The sequence below is a fragment of the Ursus americanus genome, chromosome 8, assembly GCF_024610735.1.
Source record: "Ursus americanus isolate L20-20 chromosome 8, mUrsAme1.1.p, whole genome shotgun sequence".
NCBI classification, from domain to species: Eukaryota; Metazoa; Chordata; class Mammalia; order Carnivora; family Ursidae; genus Ursus; species Ursus americanus.
The window spans coordinates 18,584,326-18,594,278 of record NC_142134.1 but is presented as its reverse complement, the minus strand read 5'-3'; the positions used below and the strand labels follow the sequence as shown (position 1 = coordinate 18,594,278).

At 37.6% G+C, this 9,953-nt stretch overlaps 1 long non-coding RNA gene across 1 annotated transcript in view; it reads left to right on the top strand.

The window, feature by feature from the left end:
• Window positions 1-1,962: 1,962 nt before the first annotated feature.
• Window positions 1,963-9,953, top strand: part of LOC148109527 (uncharacterized) — a 41,398-nt gene continuing 33,407 nt past the window's right edge. Inside the window, exon 1 of the long non-coding RNA XR_015725396.1 lies at window positions 1,963-2,171. This is a non-coding gene — a long non-coding RNA (uncharacterized LOC148109527). The remainder of the gene's footprint in view (window positions 2,172-9,953) is intronic.

Genomic DNA, 9,953 nt, shown 5'->3' with positions numbered 1-9,953 from the left:
CCCTGTCTGTGGATCTGAGAACAACTTTTCACCATTTCACTTTCCAGAAATTCTTGCTTGATCTGACTTGAGAATTCCCTTCCCCCTTCTCACTCCTTCTTTATCCAGTGATGCCAACAGCTAGGGTTTGGAGACACAAATGATGTCTGCGCTTTAATCTCTAGGGATTGTGTAGGAGCCACCGATGGCCAGCACTTAGGCTGTGTCTGTGCGACACCAAAACCAACCATCAGTTCAGCACATTCCTTGGGCTGGGCTGGGCAACTGGTTGACTGACTAAATTGAACATCTTACACTGTTGCCTTGGTGTTGGTAGTAGAACAGAAAAGTATCTAATGGAAAGTATCTAATGGAAAAAATAAAAAGTATGGTGTAATAGGGAGCACCCCAGACTGGAAGTCAGGAGGCAATAGGATATGTGGCAGAGGGAACCTCTCTCTGGATCTCAACCCAGAAGTGAGATGCCTTGTATGCCTCGCATTTATAGTTCTGTTAAGTGGTTTTTAAGTCAGATGATTTATCAGCGCTTTCTTTCTTTTAAAAGAAGCAGCAGGATGTATTGAGGTTTTTTTCTGAATTTCTCATTATTTATGCGTTGGTACAGAGCCCTGAAAGTATTTTTGTTTTTTAAAAATATTCTTTTTTTTAAATTTTATTTTTTAAAACACTTTTAAAAATATTTTATTTATTTATTTATTTGAGAGGGAGAGAGAGCGAGAGTGTGAGCTGGAGGAGGGGCAGAGGCAGATGGAGAGAGAGACTCTTAAGCAGACTCTGAGCTGAGCATGGAGCTGATGTGGGGCTCAATCCCTGAGATCATGACCTGAGCCAAAACCAAGAGTCAGAGAATTAACTGACTGAGGCACCCAGGTGGCCCCCCCAAATATTCTTGTTTTAGAGTAGTTTTAGGTTTATAACAAAATTGGGAGGGAGGCACGGAGGTTTCCCATATCCTCCTACGCCCACATATGCACATCCTCTCCCATTAACAACATGCCCCACCTGAGTGGTACATTTGTTACAATTGATGAACCTACTTTGACACATCACAGTCACACAAAGTCCATCCTTTACCTTGGGGTCCACTTTTGGTGTTGCGTATTCTGTGAGTCTGGACATATGTGTAATCCATCACTGTAGTATTATGCTGGGTAATTTTATTGCCCTGAAAATCCTCTACTTGCCACCTATTCATTCCTTCCCCCCAACCCCTGCCAACCACCGATCTTTTCACTATCTCCACAGTTTTGCCTTTTCCAGAACTCATATAGCTGGAATCATACACACAGCCTTTCCAGACTGGCTTCCTGAATGTGTTTTCAAACAACACCTTACTCCAGACGCAGACAGCAACCAAGTTCCCCTTGCTTCTCACAGGGGCACTGGAAAGGAGAAGCCATCTCATTTTGATTATTCATGGTCTCCAACCCCAGTTGTGTTCCCGGCTGCTGAGAAATCCTTGTGGTTCCTCCAGGCTGCTCTCAACCACCCCTCACCCAGGTCCTTTAAACTCTCCCTCCTCTCCCTTCTGGGACAAATCTCTGCATGTTCTCTACATCTTATCTCTACCTCTGCTTTGGGGATACTTAGTTTATTGGTCTTCTCCTTTTTCTTTGAGGTTTTAACCTGTCTTTCTCCATTGGCTCCTTCCTATGAGTGTTTCAGCATGTTCTGATTTTTAAAAAGTGGGAGACTCCCTACTTAACCAATGCTCTAGCTGGGAGACACACTGCTACCCTCAGTTTCAGCGCAGATACCACTGCTGTCAGAAGGCATGCTCGGATCCTACAGACCTAGGTAAGGTGCTTCTCCCATGTGCTTCTTTATCATCCTGCTGTGCCTGTTCGTGAACGGCATCATACAACAGTGTAATTTATGTTGTCTGCTTTCCCCACTAGGCTGTGAGCTATATGAGCACAGGGGGCTTATCTTCACTTATTCTTTGTTATGTTCTCAGCACCCAGAAGAGTGTCTGCCATAGAGAGGAACTTTAAGAAGACTTGTGAATGAATTAACAAATGGACTGAAGGAAGAGGAAGAGATGCAGACTTTCCTTCTAATAATGCTAACGTGTTCTGCCTGGTCATATTCTGCTATCTTATACCCACCTCCACTCCCAAAGGAATTATATTTGCCTGCCCCCCTGATTGCTCTGACTGGGAAAAGGCATGGTGAGTACTTTAATCAAGTGACATCAGGTGGGAGAGGAAGGTACCATTAAGTTTTTTTTCAGAAGGAAAACATCCATTCCAGGTTGCAATTGTCCTTTTATAAAAATCAGTCATTTCTTTTAATACAAAATCCAAAGAGATGAGATTTAGATCCAATAACTATCCAGATGTCTGGTGCCTTATCCAAAGTATAAGTAGAATCAGGCCAGTTTCATAGGGAATTTTCTTTGCTAGAGTTTTCCTGGTGTTTTTCACTTCTGGTTCATTGGGAATCTTGACAGTAATTGTTTACCCCGAGCCATTTTATGCTGCTCGATAGAACCATGTAGAGCAATACTATACAGGAAGTGAGGGATTTTCAGTGTGAAAATCATACGAGAGATTTTATTTATGCCAACAAATTTATGGTGGCCCGTTACTTTGCACTTGTCATGGGATAAAGGATATTGAGAGAGAGCAAATTCTCATTGTGGCAATGTTAATAAGGACATAAGTGATAGAGTTCACTTTCATTTAACACTTGCAGTGTGCCAGGCACCGTTCAAAGCTTTTTACATGCGTTTACCCATCTAATCATACTGCATTTTGAGGTTGAAGTTATTGTTACACTGATTTTACAGATGCAGAATTGAGGCAGAAAAGAACTGAAACTACTCTCTCCATATCGCACAGGGAGTAAGGGGTATAGTCCAGATCTGGACCCTGGTTGTACAGGTCTAGAGCTCTGCTTAAAACCACTATATTCTACCTACTTTCCGTACGAACAGTGGCCAAAGACACATTACAAATTTATTATTAAGATGCCTCTCTCCCAAATAGAAATTAAAAAAAAATTGACCCTGGAGTTAAACTATAAGGAAAACAGTATATTTAAGTCATAAATGGCAAGCATAGCTTTCTAATAAGATGTGTCACATTAGGTTTCTCTTTTTCCAGGTTGGATGCATTTTGAGTTTTTGCTGTATTGCTATATTCTAGACAACTGAGCATCATCTCTGGGCAGTTTATTTCATTTATTATTTTTTATTAAGTTTTAAATTTTAATTCCAGTATGGTGAACATACAGTGTTGTATTAGTTTCAGGTGTACAATAAAGTGATTAAACAATTCTCTATATTTCTCAGTGCTCATCATGATAAGTGCACTCTTAATCCCCTTCACCTATTTCACCCATCCCCCACCCACCTCCCCTCTGGTAACCGTCTGTTCTCTATAGTTAAGAGTCCATTGCTTGGTTTGTTTCTCTCTCTCTTTTTTCCCCCCTTTGCTTGTTTTGTTTCTTAAATGCCACATATGAATGAGAGCATATGGTATTTGTCTTTCTCTGAGTGACTTATTTCACTTAGCATTATACTCTGTAGCTCCACCCATGTTGTTGCAAATGGGTAGATTTCATTCCTTTTTATGGCTGAATAATATTCCATTATATATATGCCACATCTTCTTTATCTATTCATCTATTGATGGACACTTGTGCTTCTTCCATAATTTGGCTATTGTAAATAATGCTACCATAAAGGATGCATAGATCCTTTGAATTAGTGTTTTTGTATTTTGGGGGTAAATACCTAGTTGTGCGATGACTGAATCATAGGGTTGTTCTATTTTTAACTTTAAAAAAAAATTATTTATTTATTTAGTAGTAATCTCTTCACCCAACATGGGGCTTGAACTCATGACTCTGGGATCAAGAATTGCATGCTCTTCTAACTGAGCCAGCCAGGCACCTCAACTATTTTTAACTTTTTGAGGAAACTCCATACTGTTTTCCACAGTGGCTGCACCAGTTTGCATTTCCACAACAGTGTATGAGAGTTCCTTTTTCTCTATATCTTCGTGAACACTTGTTTCTTGTGTTTTTGATTTTAGCCATTCTGACAGGTGTGAGGTGATATCTCATTGTAGTTTTGATTTGCATTTTTCTGGTGATGAGTAATGTTGAGCATCTTTTCATCTGTTTGTTGGCTATCTATATGTCTCCTTTGGAGAAATGTCATTCATGTCTTCTGAGCAGTTTATTTTTTAAATGTTTAATTTGAAATAATTGAAGATCCACAAGAAATTGCAAAGAAATGTACAAGGAAGTCTTGTGCACCCTTCATCAAGCGTCTTAATGTTAACATCTTACATAAGACAACATAGTACGATATCAAAACTAGGAAATTGACATTGGTATAATCCACAAAGCTTATTCCAATTGCACCTCTAGTTTTTACAAGCACTCGTGTGTGTATGTGTGTGTTACTCTATGCAGTGTTATCATAGGTATAACTTCATGTAACCACCACCATAATCATGTAGTTTGCCATCACCATAGGGTCCCTTCTGCTGTTTCTTTATAGCCATCCCCCCATCCCTAACTCCTGGAAATTACTAATTTGTTCTTCATTTTGTAATTATAAGAATGGAATCATACAATATGTAATACTTGCCTTTATTCCTTCTGCACAGTATCCTGGAGTTTCGTCCAAGTTATCGTGTGTACGATAGTCTGTTTCTTTTTATTGTTGAGTGTATTCTCTAGTACGTATATTCCTGTTTGTTTAACCAGTTACCTGCTGAAGGACATCTCTGTGGTTTCCAGCTTTTGGCTATTATGACTAAAGCTGCTGTAAGCATTTGTGTACAGGATTTTGTGTGGACACAAGTTTTCTTTTCTTTGGGATAAATCGTAACAAGTGCAATTGCTGGGTCGTATGGCTATTGCATGTTTAGGTTTTTGAAAAATGGCCAAAGTGTCTTCCAGAGTGGCTGTACCATTTTATAGTCTCACCAGTAACATATGAGTGATCAGTTTCTCTACATTCTTGACAGCATGTGGTGATGTCACTATTTTTAGTTTTAGACATTCTGGCAGTTGCGTGGTGACGTCTTATTGTGGTTTTAATTTGCATTCCCCTGATTGCTTATGATGTTGAACACCTTTTCGTGTGCTTATTTGCCATCTGTATATCTTGTTTATCAAAATGTATCTTCATGTCTTTTGCCCATTTTCTTATTTGAACTGTTAGAATTTTTTACTGTTCAATTTTGTGAGTTCTTTATATATTTTACATACCTGTCCTTTACCAAATATGTGGTTTGCAAACGTTTTCTTCCAGTCTGAGGCTTGACTTTCCATCTTCTTCACATAGACTTTGACAAAGCAAAGTTTTATATTTTGATGAGGTCAAATTCATCCATGTTTCCTTTTATGGATCATGATTTTGGTCTTATATTGTTGGATTTGATTTACTAATATTTTGTTAGGATTTTGGTGTCCAAGTTCATGACAAATATTGGTTTATATATATATTTTTTCTACTGTTTTTATCTAGCTTTGGTGTCAGGGTAATGCTGGTCTCATAAAATGAGTTGGGAAGTATTCTTTTTTTCTTATTTTCCTAAAAGAGATTGTATTAAATTGGTGTTAATTCTTTAAACATTTGTCTAGTCCTAGGTCCCCAAAATTTTCTATGTATTTTTTCTGGGAGTTTTATATTTTATATGTCAGGGTATGACCTATTTAAATTACTTTTTGTTTACGGTGTGAGGTTTAGGTCAAGTTTCTCTTCTTTCTTCCCCCCTCCCTCCCTCCCTCCCTCCTTCCTTCTTTCCTTCCCTCCCTCCTTCCTTCCTCCCTCTTTTCCTCCTTTCTTTCTTTCTTTCTTTCTTTCTTTCTTTCTTTCTTTCTTTCTTTCTTTCTTTCTTTCTTTCTTTCTTTCCTTCCTTCCTTCCTTCCTTCCTTCCTTCCTTCCTTCCTTCCTTTCTCTTTCATGGGTATTCACCTGGTCGAGTACTATTTATTGAAAAGTTCATCTCTCCTTCATTGCACTGCTTTTGCTCCTTTGTTAAAAAAATAATTGGGCGTATTCGCATGGGTTTTTTCTGGGTTCATGATTCTGTTTCGTTGATCTTTGTGTTTATTCCTCCATCAATACTATATAGTCTTGACTATTGTAGTCATATAGTAAGCCGTAATATTGGGAAAAATGATCACTCCCAATTTATTTTCCTTTTTAAAAATTGTCTATTATGGGAGCTTTCTCTTTCCATATAAATTTTAGCATAAGCCCCCTGATGTCAACAAAATGCTTGCTGAGATTTTTGTAGGAATTGCATTACACTTATAGATCAATTGAAAGAGGATTGACATCTTTAGTACATTGAGTCTTCCAATCCGTGAACACAGTTCATCTTTTCAAGTATTTAGATCTTATTTGATTTCTTTCATCAGCAGTTTATGATTTTCATTTTACAGATTCTGTACATGTTTTGTTAAATTTACATGTAAGTATTTCATTTTCTTTGGAGCAATTGTAAATGGTGTCGAGTTTCCACTTATTTGTTGTCAGTATATAGAAATGGAATTAATTTCTCTGTGTTGATCTTGTGTCCTGTGACCTCACCAAACACATTTATTGGTTCTAGGAGTTATTTCTGTAGATTTGTTGGGATTTTCTACATAGGCAATTATGTCATTTGCAAATAGAGACAGTTTTATTTCTTTTTTCCCAATCGTATACCTTTTCTTTCTTTTTCTTGCTTTATTGCAGTGACTAGAACATCCAGCACTACTTTAAATATGAATATTTTAAATTGAATATTTTGGTGAGAGTGGATATCCTTGTCTTGTTCCCAGTCTTTGAGGAAAAGCATTTAGTCTTTTGCTATTAAGTATGATATTGGCTGTGGGTTTTTTGGAGATGCTCTTTCGGAGCAAAGGTCATGGGGTAAGAGTTGGTTCCCTGAACCTAGCTTCAGGTATGGCTTATGTTGGAGGCAAGACACGTGATTCAATCTTTTTCAAATAGAAAAAGTTTCTTTCTATTCCTAGTGTGCCTATTTTAAAAAAATGATGTATGAGTGTTGAATTTTGTTAAATGCTTTTTCTGTCAATAGATATGATCATATGATTTTTCCTCTTTAGCCTGTTGATATGGTAGATTACACGGATTGATTTTTGGATATTGAACCAGACTGCATACCTGGAATAAATGCCACTTGGTCATAGTGTATTATTTCCTTGATATATTATTGGATTTAATTTACTAAGATTTTGTTAGGATTTTGGTGTTCAAGTTCATGACAAATATTGGTTTATATCTTTCTTTTTGGACTTTTTTTTTTAAATCTGGTTTTGGTATCAGGGTAATACTGGTTTCATAAAAGGAGTTGGGAGGTATTCTGTCCTTTTCATGTTCCTAAAGGAGATTTTGTTAAATTGGTGTTGATTCTTTAAACATTTGGCAAAATTCTAAGAGAAAACATTGTGACTTAGAGATTTCCCTTTCAGGAGATTTTAAATTTTGAATCCAAGTTCTTTTTAGTGATTATAGGGCTATTCTGGTTGCCTATTTCATATTGGCTGATTTTTGGTAGTTTGTGCGATTTGAGGCATTGGTCCATTTCTTTCAAGTTGTCAAATTTGTGAGAATAAAGTTGTTCATAGTACTTTAATAATGTTTAGAGTACTTTTAATGGCATCCTTTTAATGGCTATACAATCTGCTATAATACTCTGTTTCACTTCTGTTTGTTCTCTTTTCATTGAATATTCTTGACAGCTGACATCATCTTTGGGCACTTTTTTTTTTTTTTTTAAGATTTTATTTATTTATTTGACAGAGAGAGAGATAGCCAGAGAGAGAGGGAACACAAGTAGGGGGAGCAGGAGAGGAAGAAGCAGGCTCCCAGTGGAGCAGGGAGCCCAATGTGGGGCTCGATCCTAGGACTCTGGGATCACGCCCTGAGCCGCAGGCAGAAGCTTAACGACTGAGCCACCCAAGCGCCCCCCCCCGACTTTCTTTTTTTTTTTCTTGCTTTGTATATGTGTATGTGTGTTTTTTTTTTTTAATTTTTTTCTCTCCACATAGGCCTTAGTTCGAAGTGGAAACTTGTTATTTTAAATGGGGGTAAAAGATAGATGCTGGGATTAAAATAAGAGAGGTAGGTTGGGAATCTTTGTTGCTGACCTCTCTCCTGCTTCCACCTTCCCTTACAGAATCCAATTTGAAAATCATTGCCACAGGTTGTGCATTAAATTGTGTTTGTACCGTACGATTCAGGCTAAGAGACACTGTATTGCTGGAACGAACTATGCTCAGCAAGATTAGAGAACTTTCCATGAAACACTACCAGACTTCAGAATTGTGTTGTATCCCAGAATTATTACTACGAACAGTTATCACTGTGTTTTATAAAGGGAAGAAGAAAGTATAGACGATCCATACTGACTCCATTAGTTACTATATTACCTAGAGACCATCTGCAGCAATCTTGCCCCTTGCAAGTATAATTGGATAAGGGCTCCAGTCAATTCCTTCTTCTGTGAAAGTTCAGAGCTCGTCCCTGATATTTGCTCATATGTAGGCTTCATACTTTTGTGGTTTGTAACTTGCACCAAAAAGTTATGCTTTACCCCCCCTCCCCTAAATTTTCTTGTTAAGAAAAGTTGTTCAAAATTTGGAAACAAGGCCGACTGGGCAGCATGTCCTTTCAATGTCCTATTAGAGTATTTTTTACCGTCCATCTCAGTAATTTATTGGTCATCTAGGCAGACTTTTCCTTAAAGGGTCAGATAGTAAATATTTTAGACTTTAGGGCCATTACAATTTCTATCACAACTATTCAAGTTGGCGGTTGTAGCTTGGAAGCAGCCACAGGAAATATTTAAACTGATGGGTGTAGTAGCTGTGTTCTAAAAACCAGGTGGCTAGCCTCCAGGCCACAGTTTTGTCATCCTCCCTGAAGGGGAATATATCTTTTTTGGCTTACTATTTGCTGTGATTCAGAGCCAGACTATGAAATTAATGTTAGCTTCTGAATTTTTTTTTCTAGTAGAAATATAAATGATTTCTACCCTAGGGTTATGCTTTTTTCACCCTGTAGAACGCTAACTAGTTTTGTACTGAAACTAACAGTCTTATTCTGATATTCTCTTCCATCTGGCTGTAGATACCCAGTTCTTCTGATGCTCCCTGAACTAGCTTTCCATCCTGCTTTGTCCTCTCATTGATAAACTGAATAAGTCATTAATATGTGTTTTACGTGAATTGAAAAAAACTTTTTGAAAATAATACTTTTACAGTCTGAGCACAAAGTTCATTCTATTTTGGTGGTTTTCCCTCCCCTCCCTTAGAAGACGACATTCAACAGAGATCTAGTAAGTTTCGTCAGCATTAACTAAATATTTGAAGAGATGTTATGAGATGGGGAATCACTGCTGTATGCATGGTCTCTTAGCATCTGCCCGGTTTCCCTCCCTCCCTCTTCCTTCTCTCTTTTTCATTTCCTTCTTCCTGGAATACTGACCTTTTCTCTCCAGTCCAGATATAAATTCTTTCTTTTCTACAGAGTAGCTTAGTTGAATGAGGGCCTTTAAACTAACGTGATCTTTCCTCTTTATAGAGCTGTGAGCTCGTAATTTTTTTCTCCTGCTATATAAGGAAATTGCTATTTGAAATAAACTCTTGATTAGTTTATATGTTTTTCATTCAACTCTTTCCTAATAGAGGTGTTTCAATGAACAGGTATTTGGGAGCAGAACATGGGTTTTTTTCCTGCAAATTTAATTATTCTAGCAGTGGTTGAAACAGCTTTTCTCTGTTATTTTTTTCTCTTCTAAAATTTTCTTCAGTTTATTTCTATATCAGTTATACAATGACCCACTCAGCCTCTTTCCTTTTCAGTCATCTCACCTATATGATCTGCATTCAATATGTCATCTAACGAGAAGGAGTAGTTACCATTTCTGGAATTCTACTCACTCTGCACATGCGTGAGTGTTCATAAGCATTGAAAC